Below are 10474 nucleotides of genomic sequence, written 5' to 3'. Positions count from 1 at the left end.
ATGGCGGTGGAGAAGCTCCCAGAAGTCAATCCTCCCTCCGGCAGGGTGCCGGGAAGAGGTCTTCTGACGCTCCCGATCTCGGAAGCGTTGTGGCGGCGGAACGATGGAGAAATTCGTGATTCTGGATCTCCTCGAAGGGTTTCCTATTGGAGAGGTAAATATAGGCTGAAGGAGGCACCAACAGAGGTGGGGCCCACCCAGGCGACCTGTGGGCGCGACCAGGGGGTAGGCCGCTTGGGCAGGCCCTGTCTCCCCTCTGGCCCACCTTTGGTGCTCTGGAAGCTTCCGTCACGCTGATTTTTACATATTTTTCTCGGGATTTTTGGGACTCGGTAAATTGGGGTAAAAGTCCCTACGAATAAGGACATCAGCAGACAGAAACTGGCATTGGGTGCACTGAGTTAGTAGGTTAGTCCAAATATGTGTAAAAAGGTATGAAAGTGTAGCAAAACATATAACAATGTCACCCAAAGGATCATGGAACAAGCAGAAATTGTAGATACGTTTGGGACGTATCACAAATCTATTGCAATGAATCAAGTTTATAATATCCAATGATCTTCATGAAAGTTTTTATTATATCCCTCTTAAATATCTCTCACTTTGGGACCAAATTCATATCTCGTGCAAATTATCATTACTATTCTTTAACTCTCAAAAAGATCTAAGTGAAGCACGAGAGCATAAATATATTCAAAAATTATGATATCAACTGTGAAAATAATTTAAGTGAACCATGAGAGTGCATTTTTTTAAAATTTTACCAACTCTCAAATTGATATAAGTGAATCATGAGAGCCTATTTATTTAAAATATAACCACCGCCATGCTCAAAAAATTATAAGTGAAGTACTAGAGCAATTGCTTAGCTCAAAAAAATTAAAGTGAAGCAAATAGAGTATTCTAGAAAATCATGATATGCAGGTGGCTGTCTCAAACGAGTGTGTTGAGCAAGGATCATTGTGACAAACTAAAAAGAAAAACTATCAAAGACTTATATAATACAATGCACTCCAAGCAAAATGCATGATATGTGATGAATAAAAATATAGCTCCAAGTAAAATTACCGATGGTCATTAGAAGAAAGAGGGGATGTCTTCCCGTGCATTCCCAAGATTAGTTGCTTGGTAGTCCTTGAATATTGCCTCGGAGTGCCAAGGGAATCCCCAATCTTAGGATCTTTCCACTCCTTATTCCTTCATCCATCGTGACCTCACCCAAAACTTGAAAACTTCAATCACACAGAACTTAACAAAACCTTCGTAAGATCAACTAGCATAATAAAGGAAATCACCACTCTAAGTACTGTTGCAAACCCATTCGTATTTTATTATTGCATTGTACCTAATGTATTCCAAATTTATGATGGCTTATACCTCCCGATACAATCCATAGATTCATCAAGATAAGCACACAATGCAACGAAAACAGAATCTGTCAAAAACAGAATAGTCTGCAGAAATGAGAACTTTGATCATATTTTTGTAACTCTAAAAATTCGGAAAATTTAGGACAACGTGAGAAATTTGTATATAAATTATGTTTAAAGAATTCCGAGCAAAATCACATTTTTGTGAATTTTTAGAATTCCAAAACTGGGCGCAAAATGTTTCAGTTTTTCAAGAGGATCAAATCAACTATCATCCAACACAATCCTAAAGGCTTTACTTGGCACAAACACTAACTGAAACATCAAAACACAATCGTAAAAGTAGCATAATTTCATATTTATTGAAAAACAAAATGGAAAACAAAATTTTAAAATATAACTATTGGGTTGCCTCCCAATAAGCGCTATTGTTTTATGCCCTTAGCTAGGCATAATGCATAGATTCAAGTATTGTGTTCTTTAGTTTTTGCTCCATAGGTTGCCCTCGTGATTAAATCATATGGTGGCTTAATTTTAGTTCTAGGAAAGTGTTCCATACCCTTTCTCAACGAAAACTAAAATTTAGTATTCTCTTCTTTCATATCAATCACGTCACCTATAGTTTGTAAAAACGGTCTACCAAGTATTGTGGGACAAGACGGATTGCGATTAATATCAAGCACAGTAAAACCCATGGGCACATAATTACTATTTGCAAGAATAAGAACATTATTAATTCTTCTCAAAGGCTTTTTAATAATAGAATCCACTAAGTGCAAATTAAGAAAACACTCTTCCAAATTGGTAAAACCAAACACGTCACATAGAGATTTCAGAATTGTGGAAACACTAGCACCCAAATCACATAAAGCATTGCACTCATATTTTTTATCTTAACTTTAATGGTGGGTTCCAATTCATCATATAATTTTTTGGAATTGAAGTCTCTAATTCTAACTTTTCTGCTAAGGCTTTCATCATAGCTTCTACGATATGTTTAGTAAAAGCCTTATTTTGTTATTATGCATTGGGTGAATTTAGAATCGATTGTAACAAAGAAATACATTAAGTCAAATAACAACTATCATAATTAAAGTCCTTGTAATCCAAGAGAGTGGGCACTTCACTAGTTAAAGTTTTTACCTCCCCAAACCCACTTTTAGAAGAAAAAATCTACAAGATTTTCACCCTCCGAATTATGGGGATGCCTTTTAGCTAAAGTGTACTCGTCTTCGGTCCCCTTCTTATCAAGTTTAACTAGCGGTGTGGCATGCGCAATTGCACGGCTAGCATTTGGTTCATAGAGGTTAAAGTTGTACACATGTAGAAATGCAAACTCGTGTAACTTCACCATGTAGTAATGAAATGTATCGTTGAACTTCTATTCTATCGTTTAACTCTGTCAAAACAATGATGTCTATTCACTCCTGGAGTGATTTAGCCATGTTTAATAACATCAACAAAGATTGGCGATCTACCTATTTGATGCATTATTGGAATCTCTTGCCAATTATGCTATTTCTTGATCAATCTTATGAATGAAGAAAAAATTGTGTGAATCATCTAATTATATTTTCTATTCTCATATAAACAATACACACAAACATATATATGATATTTAATTTCATACATTAGGTTAATTATCAAAGGTTATAAATATTACATAAGGATGAGTAATCGACAAACCTATTAGTTGATGACTATATTTTCTAATAGACATGAGGTCGTGTACCAATATGCGTGTATATTCTTGAAACATGGGTGTATATTGTGAGAATGGCGTTTTGGCTCCCGGGAGCCATGGAGGCCTTTATTTTTTAAAAATTCAAATTCAAATTTTTATGATTCAAAAAATTCTGAAAAAAAATATGCATGTATGTAAGGATGTAACCGACATGTGTGTAAAATTTCAGGTCAAAATACTTTAAAACATGATCTGTACAAAAAAGACAAATTCATGGTCTAAAATGATGAATAGTAACATGTGTTAAACAGACTCAAATTTGTCTTTTTTGCACAGCCCTCATTTCAACGTATTTTGTTCTGAAAATTTACACACTTGTGTATTATACCTTCATTTATCTATGTTTTTTTTCAGAATTTTTTGAAACATTAAAATACAAATTTTCACTGATTTGAAGTTTGAATTTAAAGGCCTCCGGTGAGCTCGGGAGCCAAAAGCAATATTCGGTATATTGTTACTTTTATAATTCTTATATAATAAAGTTGTACCATAATAAATGTACATTAAATCCCCGCCTAATATTTTCACTATTTAATCTGGCACACTTAATGGTCTTAAGTTTCAAAGTGTTGTCCAAAATGTGTCCGTTTTTCCTCTAACTTTTTTTTAATAGCATAAACTGACGAAAGTACTTTATCATGTAAAATTAGCACATCCCTAACATGTTAAAACAAGAGATTTTTAAGATAATTGAAATGAGTATATACGTTATATGGGTATTGTAACCACTCTATTATATATTAGATATATTTTAGTAGACAAGTATTATAGGAATGCTATTACTTTGTGAAATAGTGCAATTCTCCTACCTAATTTTTATGGATGTCTCAATAGTCCCTCCCCATATCCCTCATGTGCTGATTGGAGAGCTCAGTGCCAAAATACCCTATTGGTTTGAGCAAAAAAAAAACTACCTGAGGCATCCACACAAAATATTTCCTGCCAAATTTATTGGCATGTTATTCTACAAAACATTTTCCAAAAGGATCTGACACCTGCAAATAAGAAAAGAAAATCTGAAATATGTAAACAAAGACTAATGGTTTCCCCCAGAAAATCATGCTGTTGTTTTGCATGAACGGAGACTGTAAGTGTGCCTCGTAAGGATACGTACTGGTCCAGCAAAAAACGGGTGCAAATTCTTTTCAATATTTCCAAGGAGGAGGCCAAATAATTGAATGTGTACCAATTTCAACTGAGACGGCTCAAAGATCGTAAGTGCTTACCATGAATATCAGGAATGGACTGTTTTTTTAAAGACCGTTCACAAAAATATCAGTAATATAAATCTATGTTTGAGAAGTCATTTAATCAACATATCCCCCTTACGCTTAAATCTATCTATCATATCATCCAAGTCTTCAGCTACCAAACTCTTATAGCGACTGAGAATGTACTTACTGGTGAAAAGTTGTTACCCTGGACACATCTTGTACGACACTTCTGACTCACCATGACACGGAATGCAAGCACTTGTATATTTCTTTAGGAAACTCATGTTTAGTTTCAGAAATCTTTGGTGTTTAGTTTCAGAAATCCTTATGGGGTGTACACCAAAGATTACCGGCACTCGAAGTATCAGCCGGAGTAGCCACATGTATTTTCTGTTCAGGTTTCTTTCCCTTCTGATCTGAGCAGGCTTGGATTTCATTTCTTAGACAGACCCAATAATTCTTCAAGAAACCTATAGACTCACTGATGGATGCCTCTCCTTGGGAGCTCCTATGCAGCGCTGCAGGCAGCTGTTAATGATCCGGCGCCTGCAGCGCTGCTAGAATGGCCCGACCCATTGAGTGCTATCCAGTTTACTTTTTGTTTTTTATTATGAAAATATAAGTATGAAATTAAAAAAGATTTACAGATCTAAAAAAATATTCATTCATTTGAAAAAAAGTTCATATCTTTAAAAAAGGTTCGTCAATTTCAGGAAAAGTTCATCAATTTGAAAGAAAAAAATCATTGAAAATGAAAAAAAAGTTCATCCAATTTAGAAAAAGTTCATTAAATTTTAAAACAGTTCAATAAATTTGTAAAACTTTCATAAAAATTCAACAAAAGTTCATGTATTTTTTAAAAACTTCATTGAACTGAAAAAAAGTTCATAAATATTTAAAAAGCTAATACATTTCCAAAACAATGTTCATCAAAATTCATAACAGTTCATCGATATTCAAAAAAGTTTATCAATCTTAAAAAATATTCCCTGAAATTTAAAAAATGTTCATCAATATTTAAATAAGTTCATACACATATCAAAAAAACGTCAAACGACGCCTAGATGGGCCGACCAATTTGCGAACGGCACAAGCGCTAGTTAACAAAAATGCTCGTTAATTCGCGCCCGTGGCACCAAATAGGAAATGCGCCTCTCCTTCACCAATCGTTCGGGATGGACGACAAGAGCGAGCTTTTGGCCGGCCTCGTGGCCTACTAGGTCCCGCCGAGCTCGGTCCTGGCCCGCGAAAAAAAATAGCCGGTCCGGTCCGTGAAGTATGGACCGAAAAACTTCGGTCTAGTCCGGTTAAAGCTCGGACTGCTCGCTCGGACTGAAGAAGAAGCCCACGCGAACGAGGCAACAGCTACAAATCACTCTTGTGCGGTCATCTGCCTCCTCCACGCGACGGCCGGGAGAGGTAGAAGAAGACTCACGTTACGTTCTGCCTTATTCCTTTTTATTCAGCGGAGAGAAAATAGAAAGAAGGAGAGAAATGGGGTTATCCCATAATCATGGCGTCGTCATTGGAGGTTTATTTGTTGGCAAACGTTTGTGGCCGAACGACCGACGAACGTTTCAGTCGGTTGCACTCGCGCCATCTGATCCACATAATTAAGAGGCCCCCGGAGACGCATATTTTTCAGTTGGATCCACGCATCGCAGAGCTCTCCGGTTTAAAAGCTTATTCTCTTTCTTCTCCGCTAACCTTTTCTCATTGTCTTTCGCTAACCACGTGCCATACAAACCACGGGTTGCTCTCGAGAACGCCATGGACGCCACCACCTGACGGAGCCCGCACATTTTTTCCTCCCTCATCTGCCATTTTATTTGCTCTCTTTCCAGACCTACGTCGGTTGTGAGATGCAACGGCGATGCGGCTAGATCGAAAGATGATGCAGGATGCTACAGGGCCGCCCCGGCTTGCTAGAACTACACGTCGATGAGTTGCGATGAGTCACCGTGGTTTGCTAGGATGGATCCGTCGACAAGCTACGGCAAACAATCTCAATGCTACAACGAGCGCCACCGGATGCTGGAATCGACTCTCTGTTTTGCTGCAACGGGGGAGGGTGGTACCGTGGCGGTGAACAAGCGGCGCCGAAAAAGCTGCAACATGCAACGTCATAAGCTGGGACTAGCGATTGTTTTCTACAACCTGATGGGAGTGATGTGCACCCAACGACTAACGGTGCTACAACCGGCATCCAAATATGCTACAATCGGTGATCCACACTACTACAACCGGCGTATTTTTTGCTACTATGGGCAGTGAATACGGGGACTACGCCCGACAAATGTTGTAACCATTCTCGCTAGATGTTGGACCCGACATAAATTTTTGCTGCCACGCGCGGTGACCATGCCCGCCAGATGTTACATCTACTCTCTCGCTAGGTGTTGGAACCTGCAGAAAATTTTGCTACACTACAACAAAAAAGGCTTGTAGAGTCGCTTTTTTTAAGACGCTGTTTGTATTCGTCTCTACGCCCATAAACACTAGTAGGCTAAAGACGCTTCTTAAGACGTTTATAGAACCCCACAAATTTTTTCTTATTATTGGTCATTTAGAAAATAGCTATATAATTTTAATTAACTTATAGGCGATTTATAAGGCGCTTTAGCATGCGAATCTACTGAGAAAACTTTTAATAATTATATTTTCAACTTGAAAGGCTATTGAAATTAGTTGTGCTTGTAGCATATTATATTTTATATTTTTAATAAGTTGATTCTAGTATCACATCACCGTTTATAACATATGGCGTCGTATATTATAGTTCTCCACGACCGCGGGCATGCTGTCACGGGGCACGAGACGACTGTCCGCTTTTGCGAGTGTCAAAACCACCCAATTATTACCATCCTCGTCCATGAAGTTGTAGTAGTTCGCAGCTGTAGGGGCGACGACGACAAGTCGCTATGCGGCTGTGCAAGGAGATGGTGCATGACGAGAGGTGGCTCAACATATGTATTGCGATGGCCATTCAATCCAACGACGCAGGCTCAGTCGGACAAAGTTTCGACAGGCTAGCTCCGTCCTTTCCATAATATAAGATCTTGTGACATTCATATATTGTATGTAATAAGATCTTGAAATAATAATTTTAATCGTTCCTCCTCGCTGGAAATAGGACCTTAATCATCCGAGATACGTGGGTTTTGATTTATTGAACTTATTAATAATTCTACATGGAATGACCTATATACCCTCTCGTATTTTGCAAGCTATACGTAGGAGATTGATTTTTTATATGAAGTTAGAACCAGGGTTTTGGATACCGCCCGAGAAATTCGGATACCTGGCAGTAACCGCATTTCTCGCCACCCCGCAAGAATTATCTATCCCGAGCAATTAATTCTGAATTGTTTGAATATTTTGAATTTAAACTGCCAGCAATAGTAAATAAGTAGTGTCTCCTAAGTATACCAGCACCCTTACTGTTGCGTCGTGGTAACGATCTATTATCTATGTCCAGAGATAGCGCAATTAATTCCGAATTGTTTGAATATTTTGAATTTAAACTGCCAGCAATAGTAAATAAGTAGTGTCTCCCAAGTATACCAGCACCCTTACTGTTGCGTCGTGGTAACGATCTATTATCTATGTCCAGAGATAGCGCAATTAATTCCGAATTGTTTGAATATTTTGAATTTAAACTGCCAGCAATAGTAAATAAGTAGTGTCTCCTAAGTATACCAGCACCCTTACCGTTGCGTCGTGGTAACGATCTATTATCTATGTCCAGAGATAGCTGGTTCGAATCCATCATCTGCAGTTTTTTGTTTGTTTTTTCAGAATAGGTAAGTAGAAAACCTGGAAAAATGGGGCCCCAAAGAATCGAACTCTGTTTGAATCCATCACATGTGCAGTTTTTTGTTTGTTTTTCAGATTAAGTAAGTAGAAAACCTGAAAAAATGACCCCCCAAAGAATCGAACTCGTGACCACAAATTATCTTAGCGCAGTTAATGTACCACTGAGCTATTACCTCTTTTCTGAAGAATACTAGTTCAAGTTGTTTTCATATCCACGAGAAAATTTGCACATCCGGGATCCAAAAAATAGGTTAGAACTAGATCGGTTAATTCTGGAGCGGCTCGTCCATAGCGCCGCCACCGCTCGATACCTCGGCACCAGCCGCCGCCCTCCCGCCCGTCCTCCCGCCGCCGCCGCCAGCCATACCTCGGCACCAGCCGCCACTCTCGCCTCCCCGTCATATATCTCACGCAACCGCCACTCGCCCCTAGTTGAACTCCCGATTCGCCGGACTCTGCTCCCCGCCGCTCCTCCCGGTCAAGTTCCCCTGCCGCTGGACGCCGGTAGACTCCCCCAGCCCAAGCTTCCCCGCCACCTGACGCCGAATTCCTGCAGTCCAAGCTCCCCCGCAACAACCCAACGCCGCTCCCCGCCAACGCCAGGCTCCGCCACGTTGTTTGATGTCCTCTGGCACTCTGTTCACCGTTTCTAGTCACAGATTCAGTTAGCATCCAGCTTCTTGCTGTACCAAGTTACTAGCCTATCCAGATTCAGTTAGCATCCAGCGTGTTGCCCATTGGCTATGCCTTGGTAAACTGGAAATCAAGTTGTTGTGAGTATACAAATTCAGAATTGTCACTCTGCACTACCCGGGCGAATCCTCTCTCCCTCAGCTGCCAAACATCGACAACGAGCTCGCCCACACACCTCTGCTACTAGGAGCTTCCCAGCAGGTTGTTAATTTCATTTTTCTATCTCTGCATCATGTGAAAAATAGATCGAATTGGGATATATCACCTCTGTTTTCCCTTTCTACCTTTTGTAGCGATGCACTTTATTGTTGAAATTTGGTAACTGCTGATAAAAACCAGTGAATCCTTTTTTGTCATTGGACGAGAATTATTGTTAAAAACAATGCGTATTGTTGATTGGATGGTAATTGTTGATGGTATAGTTCACCTTTAGCATATTCCTTCATTGTAGTTCCATATGAACTCAATGTAACCACTCTTACATACAGGTTATACTAAATGATGGACCGGATATCACAGAAAAGATAAGAGCATTAGCCGCAAAACCAAGCAAATGCGGGGTGCGCTACAGTGGCTATATAATTAATGGTTTCAGGTTTCATACTATCAGTCGCGAGACAGGACGCGTGACTCAAAATAGTGGTGTCGTGAACCTTGCTGAAAATGGTGTGTCGTATTCTGGCCGGTTATCTGACATCTTCGAATTGTCGTACAGACATTACAAGGTGGTGTTCTTCAAATGTGATTGGTATGATGTTCATCACAAATCTGGTATTATAAGAGATGAGTTTGGATTCACTCATGTGAACTTCTCCTGAAAAATACATACATGGGAGAATTTAGAGGATGATCCTTTTGTATTTTCTTCCCAAGTTGAACAGGTCTTTTATATCTAGCATCCGAGAAGTGAGAATTGGAATACCATGGTAAAGTTCAAACCTCGTGATATATTTGACATGGTGAAGAACCATCTTCAGATGAAACAGATTAGTCTTTGGGCCTTCATCTTGTTATTGGCAACTAAGATATAGGTTGAGCACTTGTCATCCATGCTCCTAGGTAGAGTTACTCCAACATAATTATTCCAGCTGTGTGGATCTTCTTCAAAATGTATTGTTCCCTGTGTTACTTTGTAATGAATGATCCTATGGTCTTTTTTTAATGCGTATGTTGCCTTTTGTTCCAAGATTATTGTTCCCTGTGTTACTCTGTAATGAATGATCCTATGGAGATTATTTTTCAGTCAGTTTTAAGATATACTCCTAGAGTATATTTAGTTATCTAAACGCTCTTTAGTGAACACAATTTTACCCGACGAGCGGATCATTAACCAGGAATTGCATCCTAGTTTTTCTATGAGAACCAAAGAAGACTTCACTCGTTTATCTTTACCACACATGGTTGCTAAGGTGTGTGCGCATAAACTTTTTTGCTTCATTATCAAACAATGCCTATTATTGGGTATGCTTATATCGCACTGTACTGAACCTCAAATGTAGAAGGCATGCATTGAAAACTTTGATAAGGCTAATCAAGTCGCTATGCAGAATCAACTATGCCCGATAAACATATCACTGTCCAAGAATTGCATACTAGCTTCTCTTCGGGAAACAAAGAGGATTACACTGCTTCATTTT

General features: G+C 39.1%; 1 long non-coding RNA gene across 1 annotated transcript; it reads left to right on the top strand.

Annotated features, from left to right (window-relative positions):
• The first annotated feature begins 8382 nt into the window (after positions 1-8382).
• Positions 8383-10023, top strand: LOC123446568. Its single transcript, XR_006631405.1, has 2 exons — positions 8383-9038; positions 9326-10023. It is a non-coding gene; the product is annotated as an uncharacterized LOC123446568 (long non-coding RNA).
• Positions 10024-10474: the final 451 nt, after the last annotated feature.

Source organism: Hordeum vulgare, chromosome 4H (assembly GCF_904849725.1).
Source record: "Hordeum vulgare subsp. vulgare chromosome 4H, MorexV3_pseudomolecules_assembly, whole genome shotgun sequence".
In the NCBI taxonomy this organism is placed as follows: domain Eukaryota; kingdom Viridiplantae; phylum Streptophyta; class Magnoliopsida; order Poales; family Poaceae; genus Hordeum; species Hordeum vulgare.
The sequence above is the reverse complement of the archived record's forward strand: the minus strand, read 5'-3'. Positions and strand labels throughout refer to the sequence as shown.